Source organism: Dasypus novemcinctus, chromosome 2 (assembly GCF_030445035.2).
Source record: "Dasypus novemcinctus isolate mDasNov1 chromosome 2, mDasNov1.1.hap2, whole genome shotgun sequence".
Lineage (NCBI taxonomy): Eukaryota > Metazoa > Chordata > Mammalia > Cingulata > Dasypodidae > Dasypus > Dasypus novemcinctus.
In genome coordinates this window covers 96,074,057-96,099,313 of record NC_080674.1, presented here as the reverse complement: position 1 = coordinate 96,099,313, position 25,257 = coordinate 96,074,057, and the positions used below count along the sequence as shown (strand labels likewise).

General features: G+C 39.4%; 1 long non-coding RNA gene across 17 annotated transcripts in view; it reads left to right on the top strand.

The window, feature by feature from the left end:
- Window positions 1–21,906, top strand: part of LOC105747308 (uncharacterized) — a 232,195-nt gene extending 210,289 nt beyond the window's left edge. For 14 of the 17 annotated variants that reach the window (XR_009180549.2, XR_009180548.2, XR_009180550.2 and 11 more), the window contains 2 exons: window positions 13,924–14,025; window positions 15,735–21,906. This is a non-coding gene — a long non-coding RNA (uncharacterized lncRNA). The remainder of the gene's footprint in view (window positions 1–13,923; window positions 14,026–15,734) is intronic. The other 3 variants (XR_011646239.1, XR_011646235.1, XR_011646247.1) reach the window with 1 other exon arrangement.
- Window positions 21,907–25,257: the final 3,351 nt, after the last annotated feature.

Genomic DNA, 25,257 nt, shown 5'->3' with positions numbered 1-25,257 from the left:
GTTCTTCTTTGTCCGCTTCTGTTGTTGTCAGCAGCATGGGAATCTGTGTTTCTTTTTGTTGCATCATCTTGTTGTGCCAGCTTTCCATGTGTGCGGCGCCATTCCTGGGCAGGCTGCACTTTCTTTTGTGCTGGGCGGCTCTCTTACAGGGTGCACTCCTTGCACGTGGGGCTCCCCTACATGGGGGCACCCCTGCGTGACCCGGCACTCCTCGCGCGCATCAGCACTGCGTATGGGCCAGCTCCACATGGGTCAAGGAGGCCTGGGGTTTGAACCGCAGACCTCCCATGTGGTAGATGGATGCCCTAACCACTGGGCCAAGTCCGCTTCCCTGGTCTTGCTCTTACTTAGTCTATTTGACTGTCACTCACTGTGCTGAGTTTCGATAAATGTTATTTTTCTCAGGGGTACAATTGCCAAGGAGATGCTGATTATTGATTAATTAATTAGGTATTGTTTTGCTTTGTGTCCAGATTTGCCACAATTGTAATGAAAACTAGATAGAGCTTTTTAAAATGTGTTTAGTGCACCTATAAATAATACCTGATTCATTCATTTCAAAACCATTTCTTTCTCTTTGCCTCCATCCTCTGTATATGCATGCACATATGCATACATACACATGACTGTTGGGAAGTGATTCCAGACACACTGCTCAAACCATGGAAAGGCAATGACAGTTAGGATGGTTTCCCAGGTGCCAAGGTGATCTTCAAAGAGTGAGAAAAAAATTTGAATTTTTGTGATTCTTGACCCTTCACTTTAAGTCCATTAGATCACACAGATTTAGAATGATTGGCCCTGATGGCAGCATTCAAAGATTTGACTCTATTGATGATAAGGAAAAAAATGAATTTTACTGCAATTTTTTTTACTTCATTATGCCTATCCTAGACCACTTCATGTGTAATTACATGAAGAATCACATGAAGTTCTTTTTAAAAAGCAGAAAATTCTTTTCATCTCATTTTGTGTGAAGAAAATTCTAAGCAAAGTTTGGTCTTTAGTCCAAAAGAGAATTGTTGGATAAATGTCTTTTGGAAACCTGTGGCAATCACAACCTTGCTGAGAATAAGCAACATAATTCTAAGGGCATTTTGGGATAAGTAAGTTTAAAAAATTGAGCTACCATCTGTCTTAGTTTGCCAGGGCTGCTGTGACAAATACCACACAATGAGGTGGCTTAAACGAAGGAATTTCTTGTCTCATAGTTTTGGAGGCTGGAAGTCCAAAATCAAAGTCTCAGCAGACCAAGCTTTCTCCTAAAGTCTATATAGCATTCTGGTGCTGACTTGCTGCAATGCTTGGGGTTCCTTGGCTTACATCTCTCTCTCTCTCCCTGGCTTCTATTTCTGGCTTCTACGGACTTACTGCTTCCAAATTTCCTCTGCCTTTAAGGGGCTTCAGACATATGGACTAAGGAATGAGAGAAGGATGATGGGATAAAAGAAATGGAAACCTATTCAATTTGGTGTCATCTATATAGGATCTTTAAAGATCCTATTCACAAATCAGTCCACACATTAACTAATAATAGCATCTTCAAAGGGTTACAGTGGGTTCACCCCCATAGGAAAGTAGATTGAAAATTGAACATGTCTTTTGTGGGGACATGATTCAATTTCCAAAATCATTTTCCACTAGTGCCTGTTTCCCTTGGAAACAAGGGCAGATATTCATTGAGTAGTTGCTCTTTGCCAGGTACTATCCTGAATGCTTTTCACGAAACAGGGCATTTGATTTCCATAAAAACCTTAAGAGGTCTGTATCATTATCTCAGTTTTACAGATGAAGAAACTGAGACTCAAAAGAGGTGAAGTGATATTTTCAAGGTTATAGTTATTTAGGGGTGGAGCCAGGGTTTAAACTCAGAAAGTAAATGGACCTTGGTTAAAGGCCATAACCTTTGCTCCACGCTGTGTTTCTTACTCCCTTGCTATGGGATAAATTTAGAAAACACATTAACTTATGTGTTTCCTTCCATTTCTTTTATCCCATGGTCCTTCTCCCATTCAAGCTGGGATCTTGTAGCATCTGTTGCCTTGAGAAGCGGTCAATGTGGTAGAATCCCTCTTCATAGCCATGGGGAATGGGTTTCAGCAATGAGCTGGCTTTTGAGTTTCAGAAAGATCCAGGCATAAGATGAAATGATATAAGGGCACTAAAAGTACTTCAGTATCAAAGTCAGCATCTCCCCTCTCTTGTAATGCTTGCTTGTGGGGGAGAGACAGTATACAAAAGAGGGGAGAATCAGGCTATGAAGCTGGAGGGATTTTGGTGACTCCTGCAAAGTGGCTTCTTGGATTGAGTCCTAGTATAGGAGTGGGGATTGAACAGATTCCAAGATCAGGTTGGGTAACTGAAAGGACACTGTGCCCCCTTTCCTTGAAGAGTTCAGAACAGTAGCAAGAGAGTAGATTTTCGCCGTCATGAAGAGGGAGTAGAGGAGCGTGAGGTCCTGAGCATCTCCGCTATGCTTGGAGATCCACAGAATGTTTTCCTAGGTCACAGACAGCTGCTTGACCTGCCAGAGAACAAAGGGACCTTGGGAGCTAAGCAGTCACAGTGAGGAGAGAAGACATGATCTCCACGAAGAGCAGTTCAAGGCCAGTCAGGAAGATGACAGCTCACCATTGCACCCTATGCTGGTGTTGAGAGACGCCGATGACTGGAGATCGGAAATTCCTGTTGCCCCCACAACCTCATATACATTGTGAATTATATAAACCTCTTGAACTCTGTCACAAGCCCCAGACAAACTGAAATGACTATTTTTAATTTTTGCCACTTGGTAAAATAGGAATTTTTTCCTTTTAGTCACAAGATAATTTACTGTAATGCAGGTGTGCTTGAACGAGTACATGAGTCATGCTGAAATAGGAATTCAAAATAGAAATTAAGCTCTATGAAACAGTTCTTTTTCTTATACACCTGAGTTTTAACTGAGATTTGTTCCTGCTATATTCCAAGATACTCATCAAGCTCTTTGCTTAGAAGTTTTATAAAATCAAACAAAGCAGCAAGAAAATACCCAGTGGCTACGTTTAGGTAAAATCACGTCAACGGGACAACCAATTCTCTAAACTCTGGCAGTCCTTGCTTTGTACTGTTGAGATAGTCATTAATTTCATTTACCATAGTTTAGTTAAATAACACCAGTTGCACAAAACCAGGTTTAAATTTCAGTTATCAGGGTATATTAACTATGAGTAAGTACAAACTTTGCTGCTAGCTCTTCAGTCAAAAAATCACTATGTCCAGGTATTTGACCAGGCCATCACAAACAGTGACCAATTACATCACTTGATTCAAAGTCTATGAATTGTCATTGTACATGTTATCCAGCACAGACAGCAAAGTACATAGGTTTGTTGTCTCTTCATCTCCCAGTGATAAACCCATGTGATATATTACAGAAATGGATAGTTGAAAGAAGGAATTGGCCAACAGATGAAAGTGCAGCAGAGAAATGGAATGTGATGACTCCAGAAGTGAAATTGGAAAGTAGTTATGAACAGAAAGGATAAAGATGTTTCAGAGGAAGCACTGGCATAAGACTTCACATTAATGGAACTCTTGGAGATACTACACAACATTTAAAGCACAATGAAGAAAATGTTGGAAGTTGATCCAAACTTAGAAAGAATATGACAATTCAAGACATAGAAAAGATATTTGCTTCATATCCTATGTTATATGATGAGAAAACAGCAAAACTGTTCAGATTGTTCTTAAAAGATTATTGCTGGAAGTGGACTTGGCCCAATGGATAGGGTGTCCACCTACCACATGGGAGGTCCGCGGTTCAAACCCTAGGCCTCCTTGACCCGTGTGGAGCTGGCCCATGTGCAGTGTTGATGCGCGCAAGGAGTGCCCTGCCACGCAGGGGTGTCCCCCGCGTAGGGGAGCCCCACGTGCAAGGAGTGCGCCCTGTAAGGAGAGCCGCCCAGCGCGAAAAGAAAGTGCAGCCTGCCCAACAATGGTGCCGCACACTCGGAGAGCGGACACAATAAGTTGACACAACAAAAAGAAACACAGATTTCTGGTGCTGCGAATGGACACAGAACACATACAACTGAGGGGGTGGGGGGGGGGAAGGGAGAGAAAACAAAAAACACAACAAAACAAAACACAAATATATCTTAAAAAAAAGATTATTGCAAAAAAATACCCACTTTAATTCTTGATGTTTTAAAAGTTTTAAGTTACAGTGTATGAAACAAACTTCCCTTTTCCTATTGTTTTAATTTATAATCTGACAGTAAGAAAAGATTTATTGGTTTGACAAAATTTTTTAAAGTCACAGAGCAATTGAAACCTTTCCCATCGAATGAGATCACTTTGCATGCTTTACCTTCATGCTCATTTTTACAGTCTTGCATTCCTGTGCAATGCAAGGACTGTCTGTATTCAGATGTTCCTGTCCTGGCATATTTAAAATCAACCTTGACTTACTCCCATTTCAAAATGCTGCATACCTAAGAAGGGAGCTCCGTCCATTAGGCAAAATTCCTGGCTCTCTTCCTTCCCCTGTTGCTCTCAAGATCAAAAGTTGTCCTGACATTGGTTTTCTCACCCTGCAGAAAGAGAAAGAGAGCAGTGCTCTGTAAACTGTGCTTTCCCTGAGGCCTTGACTCCTAGGAGCAGGGTTAGTAAATGCCTTCTCTCTAACAAGCCTGCAGTGTCCTGGTGTCCCTTTCTGTTGTTTTTCATCCTGTGGGGTTGTCGTTGCTCATTTTTGGTATTGTTAGCACATCATCCTATAAGTGGACTGATGGCCATTGTGTGGGATGTTCACAAACTAGACATTGTACTCCAGTCATTACTACTCATTCTCCCTGTCATGTTTTACGTGGGAATATGCCTTGTGGGACATAGGGTAATAACACTTGAAACAATCAGACACTTATATTAACAGAGAGGATAACAGATGTGTTCTACTTTTATTGTCTCTGGGGTTCTTTTAGATCATCTGAAATGACTACATGGAGTTTAAAAATATTTCAACCAAAATGCTTAATGTAAGAAAAGGTTGTGTTTTCCACACATGATGTTTATCAAGACAACCTTCAAGTGCTCTTAGATAAAAGAAAGGTTAATGCTTTTAAATAGTGTTTTATAGGAGCAAAATGTTCTAGCCTGAACTCCCTTAAACCTACTTTTTTGGGGGTGTATATTCATGTCTGTAAGGAAAGGAGGAAAAGACAAAAAAGGAAAATTGGGGAAATGGATATTTGTTAGTACCTTATCAATTGCATCAATCCTAGTCTTTCATAAGACTAGTAAATTCATTCCCTTATTTCATGAAAGGCAGATTTTTTTGCCATTGATATTTTTTATAGATTAAAAAAATTTTTTAAAAAGATATATAGATTATACAAAATATTACATAAAAAATATACCCATTAAAGGCAGATTTTTGTGTGTGTGTATGTTCTTGGACATTTTAAAGTATGCCTGATGTTGAAATATTTTCACTTATTTCATATTTTCTCTTCATTCTACCCAATAACACATATATGGAGTATTATAGTTTTTAGGTAGGAAAATTCTCTTTTATATTTATGCAGTCCTTCTCATTCAAGAAATTTCAGACACATTTCCAATATTCTTGTCAGAAACCTATATAATTCTCTATTAAATTCCCTATTAAATGGGAAAATTGGGACCATTTTTATTTCTACCCCAGCATAATGGTGTAGTGGATTTGTAAGAATATTTTAAAATCGCCTTTAAGGTGATCCAGATGATTTATTTATTTACTTACTTTCAGGAAATCATGCCATAGCTAATGCTGACTGGAAAATTCAAGGTGGTAGTCCAAATGCTGTCAGTCCATAGCTGGAAAGAGACTATGACCAAGGATACTCTCTAATTTCTGAGGCAAGAAATTACAGAATGTTCGGACCTTAGAAAAGATAGGTTTCTACATACTATCATTTTACAAGATGAGAATACTGAGGCCGAAGGAACATATTCCTGCAGAAGATCACAAACTGGTGATTATCAGGTGATTGGAATTCTGTTTCTGGATATAATAGAGTAACTAGTATTAGAGCTAACTTCTTGCTGTCAATAATTATAAAACTGGACAAATGGTATGGAGTGTCGGTTTTTCAGGCATCACAAACAGGTAGTACTGAGGTGTGATCCTTGGAAGGAAAGACATGAGGTAAGCTTCCTGTTTACCCCAGTTTTCTGATTTGTGGCACTTTCCAGACTGTGGTTTGGGGGGTGGGGGAGTGAGGTCAAGTGGAACTAGTCAGTCTTGCTGAGCTGAGAAGGCAGAGATCAGAGTTCAGGTCTGCTAGGGAGGATGGAACATGCAGTTCAGGGTTCCGGATAGACTGATGCTGCAGGGGTTGTGGGGGAGAAGTCGGTGGAGGGGTGATGGGGTGGTTCCCTTGGCCAAGTATTGGGCTGTGCATGTGTCGTGTAAGATTCTATAAGCCTAGCAGAGAGAGGCTTCTGGGTGAGAAAGCTGAATGAAGATTCCATAAGTTTCTAACCCAGCCAAAGTGGACAGAGCACACTGAGCATCTGACATTCAGTTGAGAACTCAGAAAGGCCACACTTTAGGAGTAAGAACCATATTAGAGCAAGAACCATGGTCTCAATTTGGGACAACACTGAAATAGAACCACTCTAACAAAGTGTAAAATGAAATCTGTCTGGATCAAGAGGATCTGCCAATAAATTATCCAATTGTCAGAAAGTCACTCAACATCCTTTAAAGGAATACAATATAATCCAAATTCCCTATAATGTATTATTCACAATATTGATCATTTAGATATAGTAAATATGTGAAGAAGAACACTAAAACTCACAACCAGAAGCAAAAGCAAACAAAATAAACTCTGAAATGACAAAGATGCTGGAATTAGCCCACAGGGAGTTTGTAATAACTATTGTAAACATGTTCATGGATTTAAAGGGAAAAGATGGTCAGAATGAATGAACAGATGAGGGATATCAGTATGAAATAGAATCTGTGAAAAATAATGAAATGAAAATTCTAGCACTGCAAAATACGTCTGCAATAAAAAGTTCACTGAATGGGCTTAACAGCAATTTGAACAGTGCAGAGAAAGAGTCAGTGAACTTCAATAAAAGTCAATAAAAATTATTAAAACTGAAGAACAGAGAGGAAAAATGGATGGGGAGAAAACAGAGCTTCAGTGACACGTGGGGCAATATCAAGTAGCTTGAATTAGAGCATCAGAAAAAAAAGAGAGAGACTGGGGCAGAAAAATATTTGAAGAAGTAATAACTCTAAATTTCCCATACAAGGTGAATAACATCCATCTAAAGATCCAATTCAAGCAGGATAAATACAAAGCAAAATATACCTAGGCATATCACAGTCAACTTGCAGGAACCCAAAATAAAAAAAGAATCTTTAAGTCACTCAGAGGGAACATTTTTTTTAAACAATAAAAAGGAGAGGAAAAAAACTACAGTAATTATGGGAAACAAAAATGATGACTGGGAAGCAGATGTGGCTCAATGGATAGAGTGTCTGCCTACCACATGGGAGGCCCAAGGTTCAAACCCAGGGCCCCCTGACCTGTGTGATGAGCTGGCCCATGCACAGTGCTGATGAGTGCAAGGAGTGCCCTGCCACGCAGGGGTGTCCCCTGTGTAGGGGAGCCCCACGCGCAAGGAGTGTGTCCAGTAAGGAGAGCCACCCAGCACAAAAAAAGTGCAGCCTGCCCAGGAGTGGTGCCACACACACAGAGAGCTGATGCAGCAAGATGATGCAACAAAAAGAGACACAGATTCCAGGTGCCACTGACAAGAATATAAGTGGACACAGAAGAACACATAGCGAATGGACACAGAGAGCAGACAACGGAGGGGGAGGGGATGGGGAAGGGGAGAGAAATAAATAAAAAAATAAAAATAAATCTTAAAAAAAAAAAGAATGATGACCAACTTCTCATTAGAAAGAATGGAGGTCAGAAGACAATGAAATGATATCTTTAAAGTTCAGAAAAGAAAAAAACCACCCATCAACTTTGAATGCAATATGTAATAAAAACATTCTTTAAAATGAGAGTATAATAAAGAGATTTTTAGATAAGTGACAGCTGAGAGACTTCATTGCCATACTAGAAGAAATGAAAAAAGAATAGAAGAAAATGTCCTTGATGTGATAGTGTCTTAAAAAACAAACTATAGCTAACATTGCACTTAATTTAATGGTAAAAAACTGAACACAAAAATAAATGGGAATGCATTTAACCAAAGTTTTCAAGACTTATGTGCTGAAACTTCAAAACACAAAATGTTACATTAAAAAATACAGGAGGTTCCCCTATACCCCATTCAGCATACCCCATACCCCCCAATCCTCCCACATCGACAACTTCTTTCATTAGTATGGCACATTCATTACATTTGATGAATACATTTTGGAGCATTGCTACACAGCATGAATTACAGTTTACATTGTAGTTTACACCCTCTCCCAGTCCATTCAGTGGGTTATGGCAGGATATATAATGTCCTGCATCTGTTCCTGCAATATCATTGAGGACAACTCCAAGTCCCCAAAATGCCCCAATATCACACCTCTTTTTCCCTCTCTCTGCCTTCAGCAACTCCCGTGGCCACTGTCTCCACATCAATTCTTCCATTGCTAGAGTCACAATAATTCTATAGTGGAATACCAGTAAGTCCGCTCTAATCCATATTTTATTCCTCCATCCTGAGAACCCTGGGATGGCAATGTCCCCTCCACCTCTAAATCGAGATGGGGCTTAGATCCCACATGGCTGTCAGATGGGACTCCCCTGCTTGCAGTTGTAGACTTTCTCAGTTCCTTGGTGTGGTGGTTGACCTTCCTCACACAAATTTGTGATGATTTGTAGAAACTGGATCTTCTGTGCATTACTGGTAGGGGTATAAAATCGCACAAGTTTGGGAAATTGTCTGGTACTTTATAATATTAAACATAACTGAACCCTATAACTGCACAATTCCACTTCTACGCTTTTTTTGCCCAAGAGAAATGACAATACATGCACACAAAATATTTGTATAAGAATGTTAATGACATCTTTATTCATAATAGTTCCAAATTGGAAACATCCCAGAAGTCCACTAACAGAAGAAAGGATAAATAAATTGTCGTATATTTATATAATGAAATACTACTTAGCAATAAAAATGAATGAACTACTGATATACCCAGCAATATGAATGAATCTCAAAAACATTAAGTTGAACCAAAGAAGCCAGACTCGAAAGAGTTCATCCCGTTATGATTCCATTGATATGAAATTCAAGAAATGATAAAAAGTAATTGATAGAGTTGTCTTGAGTTTGGGGGAACTGCCTGGGACTGTATATGAGAAAACTTCCTGGGGAGATGGAAATTTTCTATGTCTTTATTTGACTGTTAGTTCCATGGTTGTTTATATTTGCCCAAAATGCCAAAACTTATTGAACTTTATACATTTAAGTTCTATGAATTTCATTGTATGTAAATTTTACCTAAATAAGAACAATTAAAAGCTTTCATTGATTTAAAGATTTCAGATTTATTGTAAATAGCAATTATTAAGACAATACCTTTTAAAGATCGTTAATGGCTCGGTTACTAATATCTGTTTTAATCTTATTATGAAGTTTCCCTCTCAAACTTAATCTTTGCAGTTAATTTGAGAGATGGGTAGGGTTTTTCTTTGGAGAGTATTTTCACCCAAAATGGAACTCTGGTATTGAACTGTAAATTGAAAATTGAGATAAAATACAATATGTTCTGTAGATACAAAAAATGGTATTTATTTGACATTTTTGTGAAACATGCGAAAAAAGCATGTTTTATCTAGTCCCATCCCCAAATGGTTGCAAGTTCAGAGCAGCCATTTAAAGTGACCAAACTTCCCCCACCCTCCACCTCCTCTTCTTTGCCTACTAGACTTGGTGATCTTATTCAAAGTCTCAGGGACTTCCTTCATGCCAGTTTTTTTTTTTTTAAGGTTTATTTTTATTTATTTATTTTTCTCCCCTTCCCCCCACCCCTCCCCTGACCTGGTTGTCTGTTCTCTGTGTCTATTTGATGCGTCTTCTTTGCCCGCTTCTGTTGTCAGCGGCACGGGAATCTGTGTTTCTTTTTGTTGTGTCATCTTGTTGTGTCAGCTCTCTGTGTGAGCGGCACCATTCCTAGGCAGGCTGCACTTTCTTTTGCACTGGGTGGCTCTCCTTACGGGGCGCACTCCTTGCGTGTGGGACTTCCCTACGTGGGGGACACCCCTGCACATCAGCTCTGCGTATGGGCCAGCTCCACACGGGTCCAGGAGGCCTGGGGTTTGAACCGCGGACCTCCTATGTGGTAGATGGATGCCCTAACCGCCGGGCCAAGTCCGCTTCCCTCATGTCAGTTTTGATTCCATTTTGTCAGTGATTCTATTTTACTGTATGAAAGAGGGAATCCAAGGAAGGTAAGATGGGTTTGTGAGTACCATAAAGTGGACTCATTCTCTTTGGTGCTGAAGCTGTAAAATCTACCCTATTTCTTGACACAGGCTAGAGATGAAGTCTGGTTGGGTAGTGAGGTGAAGAAAATAAAAATTTCCCCTACATAGTTAGAGCCAGTGGCTTATAAGACCCTACAAGATCTGTTTCTTACCTCTCAGACCTCTTCTACTCTGCCCCTTGGCCACTCTGCTTCGGCTTCATTGGCCTCACTGCGGTTCCTCAACAGGTGGGCATGCTCAGTCTTGCTTTGCCTTTTGTCTTGAATTCCCTTCCTCCAGATAGCCAGAGAGCTGTCTCTTTCATTTCTTTCTAGTCTTTGCTCAAATGTCATCTGTTTAACAAGGCATTCCTTGACCATTCTAGTTACAATAGAAAGTCCCCCCTTTATCTGGCATTCTTTATTTCTCTTCTCCCTTTAATATTTTTTCCACAACACTCTATCTCTCATACTCCATATTGATTGCTTATTTATTTTGCTTATTGTCTGTCTTCTTACACTAGAATGCAAGCTTCATAAGGGCAAGGTACTGCTCTGGTTCTTAGAACAGAGCCTGGATAAAGTAGGTGCTCAATATTTATTGAATGATGGAATACAGAGGAAAGATATGATGTGGATAAGATATGCACAATGGAACCAGGCTGTCTAGGTCTGAAGGCTGGCTCTGCTATTTCCTGGCTATGTGACCTTTAGCAAATTACTTAAACTCCTTGTGCCTCAATAAAACAGATCCCACTTCTTACAATTGTGAGGATTAAACGATTTAATATTGAAAAGCATTTAGAATGGTGTCTGGCATATTTAATTGCTTGATATGACCCAGCTCGTATGTGTCCGCTGTGGCAAGGCATCCCATCTTCTCTAGATGGAGTAAGTTCACTTTGCTGACCAAAACAAACCATTCATTCATTCATTCATTCTGTAGACATTTCAGAACATGTAATTATGGGCAAACCGAGGTGTTAGGGCTATGTGGAAGACCAAGACATGGGCCTTGTCTTAGAGGGACTTGTAGTCTGGTGGTGAATGCACACATGCACAGAAATAAGGGCAACATTGTGCCATGTGTTTACTAGTGGGTAGAGTGCTTATGTTTATATCTCTGACCCATCTCCTGGACTATGAGCTCCTATAACCAGCTTCCACATTCAACTGTTCTTTGTGTCTCAAGTGGCTCTTACAGTGCTTTTCCAGTACAGGGTATCATTTAAAAGTGTTTGTTGAAATGACTGAAATAATAGGGGAGAAGGAGAAATGTAAACAAAGAGTCAAGTAAAAGAAATGATGATGATATTACTAATTAGACTTATCAATACTTACTGTGGGGTCAGTAACCATTCTAAGCAATTCATACGTTGTATCTTAATTTAATCTATATAGCAACATAAACAGAAAGTTGTTATCACGTATTTCATGATTGAAAACCCAGGCTTAGAGAAACTAAGCAAGTTGTCTAGAAACAGAGACATGATTACAACTCAGGACTCTGCTCCCGAAGACTATTCTAGCCCACCACTCTATACAGCAGGAAGAAGCTGCTGGCATGTTTCTGGACATGCTTTAAGCTCAATTACTTGTAGCAGAGTATTTGGTATTCCTTCTCCTGATATTTTTCTTTCTCCAAACTCTTCAGATGTAATTCTAGACATAAAAGTTGTGGATTGAAGGCCCCAGGAAGTCGTTTTCTCAACTAGCGAAGTTGAAGTCAGTATGGTCAGTCTTCTGGATTCGGACATAGCTACTCTCTTCTTTTTCATTTTCAGTGTAGTTTAAAATGTGCTGATAGAGAATGGGACTGCTGACGATAGCACCAACCTACCCATCAAAAAGAAGGAGGCAGTGGGGAACACTTAGGAAGAACATAAAGATATTCCTTTCCATTTGTAAAAAGCCTTTACTGGCAGAGAGAGAGTGAGAAAGATAGGAGCTGATCCAAAGGGACCGTGCATTTCATGACTTTAAAGGTACTTAGTGTGGGCCAAGAAGTTATTTTTCTTTTTTTGGATTTTCTGAAGAAGAACAGGCAGAGCATCTTAGACAACAAAGGAAGATTCTATTTCAGTATCTGATTCAGGCTTATAAATTATTATAGACTCTGATATGCTTCAAGGAATGCTATTTAGTCAGAACTTTTGGGAGGGTGTAAAAAACTTACAGCTTCAGCATTCACAACTTTAGGTAAAATCCTTTGCCCCCTCTTCATCCTTTTTCTATTTCTGTTATGCTTGTGAGTTTTCCCCATCAAATGAGCTAAGTCAAGAGGAGACCCTGATATTATATTAGCACATTTTTCTCAAGAACACTTTGCAAGATGCCGGTACACTTTACTAGGACAGCTACCTGCTTGAAAAGTCAGCAAAAAAACCAAAATAAGCATCTGAAAGGACTTTTGGGTGGGGGGAATCAGCTAGTCTGTCAAATTAGGCAGGAAACAGAAATGGCAGCACATGACAAGTTAAACAACTTCAATAATGGATTGACTTTGAGGCAAATGCACTATCATCTTAGAAAGGACAACTTATTTCTTCTGCTCTGACACAGGGTCAAAAAGATCGACCAATTTAAACCATATTCCAAAAGCTGGTTTAAAAATTGTGTTCTCATGGTGAGTTCCCCAAGAAAATCTCCACAAATCAATATTAACCAAAATGTTTTTAAAGGATAAATTTGACCACATTAAAAAAAATGGTGAGAGATCCCTAATAGCAAATAGTAATTAGTGGAAAAAGATAGATAAAGCAATTCTGAGATCATCTGATTATTAGAACATAAGCATAACTATTCACTTAGATTAATATTATTGTATTGATGCTTTACATTTTTGTAGCAAATCTTAACAGATTAAATTCCTTTAGTTTTCTATATCCTATTTTAAGCAATTTATATGTCGTCTATATTCAGAGACTGTTGCATATATACTATTTTTATATTTTTGGATACAATAGTAATTATGTTCTTGAAAATTGAATGTAATAGTGTAATTATACATGTGTACATTAAATCTTATTTGTAACATAGTTTGACTAGTTTTGATTCTGAGTTGTAGATTTCCATGACCTCCTTTCTCCTGGAAACAAATTGATAATATTACCATATTGATTTTCAGTTGAGTTTATAATTCCCAGAGCTTCACTATTTAAATTATGACACTAGAATACAAACAGCATAATAATACAAAAAGAAACATCTAGTTTAATATCAGAATTCAATAGTATTAGCTGAATGAATGGTAACTTGACTGCACAGTATCTGGTAACCATGATATGCTTACCATATCTTAGTTACATTTTTTTTCTTTTTATATATTACTTAATTATCACAACAAATTGCATTTAAGTGAAGAAACTGAAGATTAGAGTTTAAGTACCTTGCCCAAGTTCAAACAGCCACTAAGCAATAAACTGAAACCCAACTTGTTCTTTCTTTGTGTCTTCCAGAAGCTGCTCCCTTCCCTTGTTCTGCGTTTTTTCCCCATCCCTTCTTATGCAGCTTCAAGCAAGGACCAAGCTCTCCAGACTGAACAGTTTTCAGTGGAGAGGGTGAGTGGCTTGTTTTGGCCCTTATGTGTGTGGAGTCTTGTCCTGGTGTGAGTATTTTGTGGATCTCAGAAAGTTATGTTCTTAAACTAACCCATCCCTATACATATAAACCTATTGTATGTGGGGCTTTTTGGTTAGATTCAGTTAAGAGAGTTTTTATTAGACTGCTTTAGATTAGATTGCTTCAGTTTAGGGTTTTTGATTAAACTGCAAGACCCAGGGTGGGTCCCAATCCTTTTAAACTGAGGACTGAAAGCAGAGACACAGAGAGAAAGAGCCACCATTTTTACTCTGCCTGTGAGAGAGGACTCCAGGATCGCCTACAGCCACAGGAAGACAGAGAAGCCCCGAGAGGCTGAGAGAGAGGCCAGAAGAATCGCTAGAGCAGCCCGAAGCTGAAGAGATGAGGCCTGGGGAGAGAGAAGCCATTTACCTGATCACCCACAACTGAGCTCAGGAAGAGAGTCAGCCTGGAGGAGAAGGTAGAGTCCAGCTGCCCCTTTACCTAGTAGGTGGCAGGGGTCCAGGATCAGCCACCAGCCAACTTCTGGTGAGACCGCATCTCCGATGGTGCCTTGACTTGGTCATTTTTGCAGCCTCGGAAATATAAGATTTTACCCTAATAAATTTCCATTATAAAAGCCAACCCTTTTCTGGTATTTTTGCATTGGCAGCTTTAGCAAACTAAAATAGATCTGATGCCCTATTTAGATCCAGATTCTCTGAGATGGGATGATGGGAACAGAGACACCCCTCAGTCCTAACAAGTGCTCACTAGAGAGCCTGTGCTTTATAAACATCTCTTCCTCCTTCACTATGGCAGGTTTGTTAGTGTGCTGAACTGATGTATTTCAAGCAATGTGCTGTGAAATTTCCTTTTTCTGGGCCTTCATCCATTTTTTTCATCAGATTGAAGGGAGAAGCTTTATTGGAGCTGCTAGGCAAATGCCATTTTGACTTGGAAGTCTCTTTAACTTTGCATTTTTAACTGCATTAACAACAATGTATTGGAGTAACTTAGAAAATGCTTATAACTTGGTCCAGTTGATGGACCTATTCACTAAAGAACTTAGTGAAAATTCAGGGCCTTTTCTTTCTCTTCTGTCTCTGACCTTTGCCCTTTGGCCTTTGAACCAAATCAACCAAACCCATTAAAACCAAACAAAAAATGATTAGGTTTGGAGTTTGAATCTAGAGTGTTTTAAATCTAAGGAAATCACTTAATTATTTCTTTCAGTATCTCTGCTTATGAGCATCAGATTTCAATGCCATTGGTTTGAATGTGTGCTTTCATGTAGATTCACTTACTTGGTTGACAAAACATAGATAGCAAATGGGAAGTAGGCTGCTTAGGGTTACTGACACAGAACACTGTCATGACTTCTTGCCCTTGGGTATCGGTACATGAAAAAAACCCTATATCTCAAGACAGAGTCTTCTAGCTCTTTAACATATTCTGCTAGTGATAAATATTAAGAACATCATAAAAGTGTGCTATGTAACTGATCACTTCAACACACTATAAAATAATGAATGGTAAACTTTTTAGTCTGTTTTATATAATTGTTACAGGTAATAACACTCCAGTCCCCTTAAAGGACAAATTAATGTGAGTTCTCCCTACCCCCATTTTTTTTTTACCCTAAAATAGAAAGTTAAAATTTAATTTTAATCAGATTTTTTTGTTTAACACTTTTTTTCCCCTCCAGCTTGGATGAAACTGTGAAACTTACTTCTGGATGACCTATAAAGTATGAAAAATAATTGGATAATACACATATTCCATACATTGAGAAACATGTAGCAGCTGGAGAAATATTGCTGACTCAGCACTCCCTTCCTTCATCTACTCACCTGTGCACTTGGAAGAAAAAAAGTATGTCCAGATTTTCATCCCTTAAACAGAATTCTTGAAACAGATTTGAAAACAAGAGTCTGTTGCCAGAGGGAGCAAGACCCAGCAGCCCTGTTAGCACAGCCTCTACTCTTGCCTGGAATGCTGTTCAGCGATGAACGTGATTGACAGAGCTGGGCTGGACTCGGCGTGAAGGCCAAGGACTCCAGGCTGATGAAACGCCTCTGGAAAGGTGCCCAGTGGAAACTGGGAATGGCATGGGTACAGTTTCATGCCAAGGAATTTCGGGAAGGGGTCCAAAAACATCTTCTGTAAGAGGAAATGAAAGAGGAAATAACTTGTTGTTCCAAAGGGGTGAAAGGGTCAGGGTGAGAGTTGAAAGAGGGGTTGAAAAAAGAGAAAGAAAAGTGAGCTGCGAAGGTGAGGATATGCCGAAGAGAGGAAGTGCGTGGTTGGAGCTGGACATTTTAATAAGTTCACAAAGATAAGGAGGAAGTAGAGACTGTTTGGAAGGTAAACACAGCATAATGGAAAATGTAGTCTTGCCAAGAACAACAGCATCAAGATAATGAAAGGAAAAGGCTAACGTAAATGTGAGGAAAATGACAAAACGCTGAATAGGTCTTAAATATGAGAACATTCTAAGTCAGCATTTTGTAATTGACAACATAAACAGGAAAAGGAAAGGAAAGGCATTCTGCAGTTCGGCAGACAGCTGCCCCACCCTGTGATAGTTGTGTTATCACTCGGTTTTCTGTTGACTCAGGTAGAGAAGTATGCTTTGGGTGGGGTGAGAATTATATCCTCAATTGTTTCTCTAGGTCTGGTATGTTTTGTATGTTTGTCAGAAGGCCATGGTGCCAGGATATTTTATTAATTTCCTCAATTGTGTTATTTTTCAATGTTAATGCCTGCCATTTAGTAGACTGCAAAACCAAGCCATGCATTTTCTTTACATGTAAATTTAGCTAAAGCTTTTTTCATGCTAACCAATGGAGGGCCTGAAAAAGCAATTTTAAAAGATGACCAGGCTTACTAAGTATACTAAGCCACATAAACATCACACTGCATAATACCCCACCCCATGCTATTCTGTAAGCAGTTAATGTCAAGCTCTAATTTGTGTTCTCTTTTAATTCTGGCGCATTCCACAACCTACTTACTAGACTAAAAGAGTGCAGAAATAGAATATAAACAGAGAGTTATAAAGACAGCAGGCAAATAAAATAACGTGTACCTTTTAGTACACATATCCAATTTAGATTTCTAATTTGGTCAAATAGAAATAAAAGAGGCATAGAAGAGGGAATATTGGAGCCTCTTTCCCAAATTACTACCATTTTTGTGTGTAATTTCATTTATTGTGAGAGAATATAAAAAATGACCAGTGAACATTTTTTTCTGTTATAAAATCCATTACATCTAATTTTACTTTAATGCTTCTCTTTAGCAAAATTCTCCCAAAGGTTGTTTTGTGTGTATCTAGATTTACAATACTAAATATACAGTCGTGAAAATGTGCATCGATACATAAAACCCTAGAAATGATATGTGACTAACCAAACTTACCATTGCTTTATTTCCTGTTGTTGGGCTAACTTAACGATAATGTTAATTTCATTTGGTCTTCTAAAATATTTTCAAAAGTTTCTTTACTTGTACATAGCCTTGATTACATAGTAAGTCATAAAAATCATGAAAGCTTGATATATTTATCTTCTTTTTGCCAGGAAAAATTGGTGACAAATAAAATAGAAATCTTAACCTTGGCTCTTTCACCACCTGAGGAGCTTGAGGATTTATCAATAATTATCTGCATGTTCTCAAAATATAAAGTACCGGGAATGACTACTTTTGAATGGAAACCTTTTTTTTTTTTTTTAAAGATTTATTTATTTTATTTAATCCCCCCCCCCCCCTTCTCTGTGTCTATTTGCTGCGTCTTGTTTCTTTGTCTGCTTCTGTTGTCGTCAGCAGCACAGGAAGTGTGGGCGGCGCCATTCCTGGGCAAGCTGCACTTTCTTTTGCGCTGGGCGGCTCTCCTCACGGGCGCACTCCTTGCGCGTGGGGCTCCCCTATGCGGGGGACACCCCTGCGTGGCAGGACACTCCTTGCGCACATCAGCACTGCACATGGGCCAGTTGCACACGGGTCAAGGAGGCCCGGGTTTGAACCACAGACCTCCCGTGTAGTAGACAGACGCCCTAACCACTGGGCCAAGTCCGTTTTCCCATGGAAACCTTTTTTAAAGGTAGGAAATCTATTTGGCTCTTGGACATGCTGGTGCATTGGAGCTCTGAAGACCCAAACTAGATCTAGTTTTGTCACAAACTCTATGACAAAAGGTATGAGCCAAGAAGAAAGAAAAGGAAAGCCTGCCTTCTAGTGAGGCTGGGGAGATAAGCATGGGGAAATAAAGAGGGAGAACAAACCTCAAGAGGAGATTTGGAATTGAAGAACAGCTTATTCTATCTAGCAAGGGGAAAGGAATACTGAAGAGAAAGAACGTGGAATGCAGTTTAAAACGAACAGAAAAAACCATTGCATTTCTATTCTGTGTCTAAGTATCTGAGGAAGGTAGCCTACCTGAAACTTTTCAAAGAGGTTCTTAATGAAACAGTTGATTGATTTTAGAATTGAGAATGGGGTTCTAAACCACTGGGCCAATTGACATTACTAATGTTGGACTCACCAGGTCTTTAATGCCATCTGGAAAGGAATGTTTATTCTAATTTTTAAAGAACTTTGGTCTTAGGGTTGTTCTTATTGCATTTAAGGAGAACATCTATTTCATGATATGTAGAACTTCTGAGCCATGATCTCAAAGTTCATTAACCCCCTTTTCAATGCCTATAGCCTAGCCTTCAGTTATTTATGGTTTTGGAATACAGTCATTATGGAATAATTCAAATCTGAGATTACATGGGAACCTCCAATCTAGGAGGAATCTGAAAAATGGAGTCTCTTGAATAACCATAACTGAGATGGGGAAAGAAAAAGACTGACTCCTGAGGATAAACAGTTGAGAGAGATGGACCCCTACCACTTGTTTATCTGGGAGATTCTTCTGTAGTGCATAGTCTGGTGGATAGAGTAAATGATGTTAATTTCTAAATGTGTCTAAAAAGCATGGAAGGTATACTAACCCCAGTATCAGGTAGTTTTTTGCTGCATGATAAACCACCCAGAACCTATTGCCATGAAACAACAACCATTTAGTTCATGAGTATGTGGGTTAGCAATTTGACTCGAGTTGCATCGAGCAGCTTTTCTGGTCTTGGCTAGGCTTATTCATGTGTCTGTGGTCAGTTGTTCGGTCTATGGGGGGCTGGCTGGTCTGGGAGGGGGGTGGTTCAGCTGGGTGGTTCCACAAGGTCTCTCTTTTCTTCTGTGGGCTGACCTGGGTTTGCTAAAGAGGTGTACAAAGCCTGGGCTGGGATTTCACATGGTGTCACATCTGACATGATCTATTGACCAAAGTAAGTCACAAGATCATCCTAAAATCAAGGCATACAGAAATAGACTCCACCTCTTAATGGAAGGAAATGATGGCCATTTTTTGCAATCCACAACTGTCCTTCCTGGCATTTCTTAGTCCCTAACCCAATTTTCTGCTGACATTTCCCCCCACATTTTAAATCAGTTACCCTCCTTGAGTAGGGACTGTGTTGGCTTCACACATAATCCTGAATAGTTAGGAATACCTTGAGATAGGGGACTTCAGGGAGAAAGCTTCTGAGCCTCAGTGAGAAAGGCCTTCAGGTTGTAGAAAAGGCATTTTTACAGAAAGGGCTACACAGTGAGCATCCTCTCATGTTGGGCCAACTTTCTGGTTCTGAAGTGGAAGTTAAAATCATGTAGGAAAGTAGTGGAGAAAAATAGACAGTGTAATGATGTTTCTGACTATCTCTTAAGTATATGTACCTTTTCTTAAACATTTATGAAAGGGTACACCAATTTTATATGGCTTCTATTTTTCCTAGTCCCAGCAGTGATCATACTGGTAACAAGAAACCTTTTGCAAAGGATAGACCCACCCATCTCTTGTATTTGTGAAGAATTCTTTGGTTGCAAATGATAGAAACACAGAATTTATTGGCTGAAATAACTGAAAAATAATCATAGGCTGATATTCAGAAATGCCTGGGTACAAGTAATCAAATTAACTGATCTGTTAGGCTCTATCTCTTGGTTCTGGTTTATTGTGTTGAATTTATTCTTGGCCCAGATCATGTAGCCCACCTTGGAGCTGCTGAGGGTTGAGGGTTGAGGCAACTCACACATAACTACTGTACTGAAATTAGAGAGAGGATTCCCTAAAGGAAAATCAAGTTACTGTTACTAGAAAAGGGAGATAGAGGCTAAGGCAGGGTAAAACAATAGCTATAATACAACCCCATAATGTACTCATGGCAAACTGAAGTTTGAATTAGATATTCTTGACTACACCATTCTACCTATATTTTGGAAGAGATTTCTTTTAAGCTTACTCAAGGCAGGTACTCTGACTCGTTTATCATTGAACTTCATCCCTAAATTTCAGTATCTAGTTTATTTTCTTTCATACAGTAGGAATCTCATTTTTGTTTGATATACCATTTGGTTGTTTCCTATGAGCTAAGTCTCCTTGTTGGTTTTAGAGAGAATTATATAAGTAGTGTTTGAAATGAATTTCCATGGTAAGTCTCTGGGATGCTCAAGTTAGGATATATTAAATCAAGGTTGTATCTTTCTTCCAAATGGGATGAAGGACAAACAGAAATATTCATTTTTCTGGGTACATGAACCATCCTTTATGCAATTCAGAATATGCCATCTACTTACTGCCCAAGACAAAGATGGGATGCAAAGACGGAGGTCACCAGATTGTTGTGTTCTGGCCCAGCTTTTGGCATCCAGAGAAGCTCCTGGAAGAAATACATGCTTTCATCAGTTCCCTTAGGGGAACACCTGACAAAATTTAAATGACTTTTTTTCCTTCTGGGAGCAGGGTTTTCTTGATGTCATGATCCTATTGTTTACCAAAATGTCCTAAGAAAAAGCCTATTCATAAAACCATTTCTTCCTTTTGCTTCACAGTGTGCTCAGCTGCCAGGATGCAGCAATAAGGGGAAGTTTGTGGGAATGGCAATTATCTAATAACAATATTTTAAGTACATCCATATTTTATGGGTTATGTTTAGAACCCAGTTCCTTACACTGTAATTTTATTAGTACTTAAAACTAAGAGTTAATTTCCCTACTTCTTGGGTAAATGAAGAGTTGAATCTTAAATTAACCTGATTGCTTTAAAAAAACTCATATTTAATATTAGAAGTGATTATTTCAATTTCATTTTTAACGAAAACATAAAACCATTCTCCTGAGCAGATGTGAATCTATTCTTTGACCCTCTTTTAGAGAAGGATGGACAATCCTCCATTGCAGAATCTGAGATACTGATCTTGTTTGGGGTATATCATTGGCTGGTCCTCTCAGAAGATGCTTTTCTATGGTTCAGAAATAAAAGGGCAGTGGCTTGATTCCTGCCTTCTCCCCTTGCAGGTAGAAGGCATGATACCTTGTCTTCCAAGTGTCAGATAGAGGAAAACAATTGCATTTATTCCCTATTGCTGCTTGTGATGGTTGGAGTTATGGACCCCAGAAAAACCTAATCTTAATCCCTCCATGTGGGTGTGAGCCCATTGTAAATAGGATTTTTGACGAAGTTAGTTCAGTTAAGGTGAGGTCCAGCTGAATAAGGATGGGTCTTAATCCTATTACTGGAGGCCTTATAGAGAACGCCACAGAGGGAGAAACCACGGGACAATCAAGAAGCTGGAAGTCAATGGAATCAAGAAGAGAAGGGAGAAGATGCCACATGTGCACTGCTATATAATGCAAAAACCAAGGACCAAGGATTGCCAGCAACTAGCCCCAGAATGCCAGAGACTTTAGGGAGTAAGCAGTATCTTGCTGACACCTTGATTTTGGACTTCTCCTTGCCTCATAACTGTGAACTAATAAATTCCCATTGTTTAAACCAACCCATTGCGTGATATTTGTTTTAGCAGCTGGGAAACTAATACACCACTGTAACAAATTACCACAAACTTAGTGGCTAAAACAATATAAAATTATTCTCATAGTTCCGGAGGTCAGAAGTCCAAAATGAGTTTCACTAGGCTAAAGTCAAGGTGTCAGCGGAGCTGTGCTGCTTCAGTATGCTCTAGGGAAGAATCTGATTCCTTGCCTTTTGTAGCATCTCCAACTGCATTTCTTGGCTCCTGGCCCCTTCCTCCATCTTCAAAGCCAGATGTGCAGAACCTTCTCTCTCTGACCCAGCTGCCTTCTGCTTCTGTCTGTTTCTGTCACGTGGCCTTCTTCTCCTGTGACCAAATCCCCTTCTTCCTCCCTCTTATAAAGAAACTAGTGATTACATTTAGGGCCACCAGGATAATCCAGGATGATCTTCCCACTTCATTTAACTGAATCACATCTGCAAAGGCCCTTTTTACTCCATAAGGTAAAATTCACGGGTTCCAGGGCTTAGGACCTGGATGTCTTTGGGCGCCAATATTCAGCCTACCACAGCAACCTTTCAACCTCTCCTAAGAAGTCAGTAGGGCATGAGTTGTGTGGTATCTAGAGGGGTTTTCCTCTCTATTTTTCAAAACTTAGAATATATAAACAATTGTTTCAATGGAGAAATGAGTAGTTTCCAAATCACACATAGTTGTTGTTCTTGAATGAATTTAAAATATAAAGGTGCTTTATAGTTATAAGTGGATTGCTATAGAAACTAAACATCACTAAAATAATCCAACATTGAGGTATTAAGCATCTCTGTTTTACAGATGAGGAAATTGAAGCACAGTGAGATTATGTCACTGGACTGTAATAACACAAGGTGTTAGTGATGGAACTTGGAATCTGTATTTTGTGTACTATACCAGAATGAAGAGGAGAGGGTAAGGCTCAGTGCTAAGGTGATATGTGATATAAGAAGACATCATTATAGATAGATATGGGAAACAGTATTGGATTCCATAATCTCATAGAGGTAGAAGGCAACTAGACTTTCCCCAATTCCTGGGTGAGGGGGTATTCTCAACTTGATATGTTGAGTAATAGAATCCAACCTAGGTTAGCTTTTTGTTATGATGAGTAGAAATCAGTCTTAAAAACTTTGGAACACAAGGCTGGTGCCTGTTAACAGAGATGGAAGTCACGTGAGGTCTCGACACTCCATCCATTCCCTTCTACTTCAGATCTCCTTCCACCCTTTACTTTTTCCTAGTTTCATCCACCCCTCACTCTGATCTGGTTCCTTGTGCTTAGCCTCTAAATTTCTTAAATCTGCCTCCATCTTTAGTTTTGTTTTTTCCCTTGGCACAATCTCCCCATCATGTTATTTCCCTCCTTCAATTTACCACCAAATTTCTTGAAAAAAATAGTTTAGTCTTGTCAATTTTATTCCTTTCATTCCCACTCATTTCTCCTATCATGCATCAGGCTTCTATCCTCATCATCCCACTAAGTCTATCGCAGAGATTACCCTTGTCTTCTGAGTTGCCAAGGTTACTGACCAAGTTTTAGTTCTTATTTTCAGTGGCTTCTTTGCAGCATTTGAGTATATTGTTTACCCTCTATTTTTTAAAATTCCCATTTCTATGTCTATTCCTTGAAAAATTATCTTCATTCCTTTTCATTCTTAAAAATTCCAATACCGAGTGTTCTCTCTGTGGTTCTCCTCTCTTATTGTTACAGCCTTCTCCCTGAATTATCTCATCTGTTCCCATCACTTCAGCTACCAATGAATGGATTGAAGATTTCCCTGTCCAAACCAAAGCCCTCACCTCTTTCCTGAGTTGAGGTCCTTCCATCCAACAGCTTCCTTCGTACTTCTCCCTGGTTATCTACGTAACTGCAAACTCTTCATCTCAACATAGGGCTTGGCTACTTTCCTTCTAAATTTCTGCTGCCTCTTTTATTTTTTGTCTTGTTTATTTGGATACCATCTACCTCCTATAGTGAGCCAAGAACCTTGGAGTGACCCTTTCTCTTTCTTCACACATCTTTTTAGTCACCACATTCTGTGTCTGTCATCCTCATTGCTACCCCCTTAACCTGGGCCCTTCCCTTATTTGTGCCTTTTTGATTATAATAGTCTTATAATTTGCATTGCTGCCCCTAGTCCATAGTGATCTGCGGTCAATCACTCAGGAATGCATTTTGCCCTTCACAAAGTCCTTCTGACTAGAATGTCCCCTTCTTTGTGGAAGAGGAATTGGTTGCTCCTCATTTGTGACTCTGCTGCACTCAGTCCCTATCTCTGGCCTCACCCCCCCCCACCCCTCACCCCAGTGACTGAAAGCTCTTTGAGGGCAAGGGCCTTTGTCTTGGTATCCTCAGAGCCTGCCACAGGCCCTGAGTCCTAGGAAGTCCTCATGGATGTTTGTTGGATGAATTGCAGAAGTCGTTAACAGAAGATTGATGGATGCATCAATGAAGTTACAGCAAGATGTTTTTATGTTTTCAAAACGAATGAAAGATACTTTCATATACCATATTTTCTTTCTTTTCCAGTTTCAGTTTGGACTTTAGGGCTCATTGACCCAGACCACTACATTAAGGAATAAGACTTTTTGAGAAAACATATAAGACAGTTAAACAAGGAGTCTCCAATGAACATCTTTGTTTTCTAGCATGGGGTTAAACTTTTCAACCTTTAGTTCCCAAACTAAATGTCCAGAAAGTCTCACTCAAACCTTATTAATTGGGGAAAACAGTTTACTTGGCTTCTCAGGAATTCACAGGTGATTTGGGCAGCATTTCCATCTTTATAAGCAGGGAACTCCCAAAGCAATTTTGAATATCAACTAAGGTCTTCCGTTAGAAATTTAACATACCTTATAAGAAAAAGGGGGCAGCTGTCAAGAAAGAAACTTGCTTAAGTTGGGCCCTAACCACTTGGCAGGCATTCTTGTAAGAGTTTTCACAAATATCTCACATCTCCAAACAACTTTGTCTGGAAGACAAGACAAGACGGAGACGTGCACCCAGGGCTGCTCCGTTCAAGTCAATGTTCTCTAAAGATTTAGTCATATTTATATACAGAAAAGCCTGGGTGCTGCCTGTGGAAGAGCTGTGAAAGAGGATGTCACATAGGCTGCCTCCTCTTTATTGTCCCTTACAATTCAGCTCTGGCAGCAAAAAGCAAAACAAAACCCTGAATTATCTAGACCTTCCTTCCTTAGAAAGCAGTTTATGCCCAGTTATGATAATTCAAGGACACCTCGTGTGATCTCACTCCTTAACCCACATGGCACTAGGTTAATTAGAGTACTGGTGAAGTTAGCATAACAGAGACCCAAAATAGCAAAATAGATGTTTAT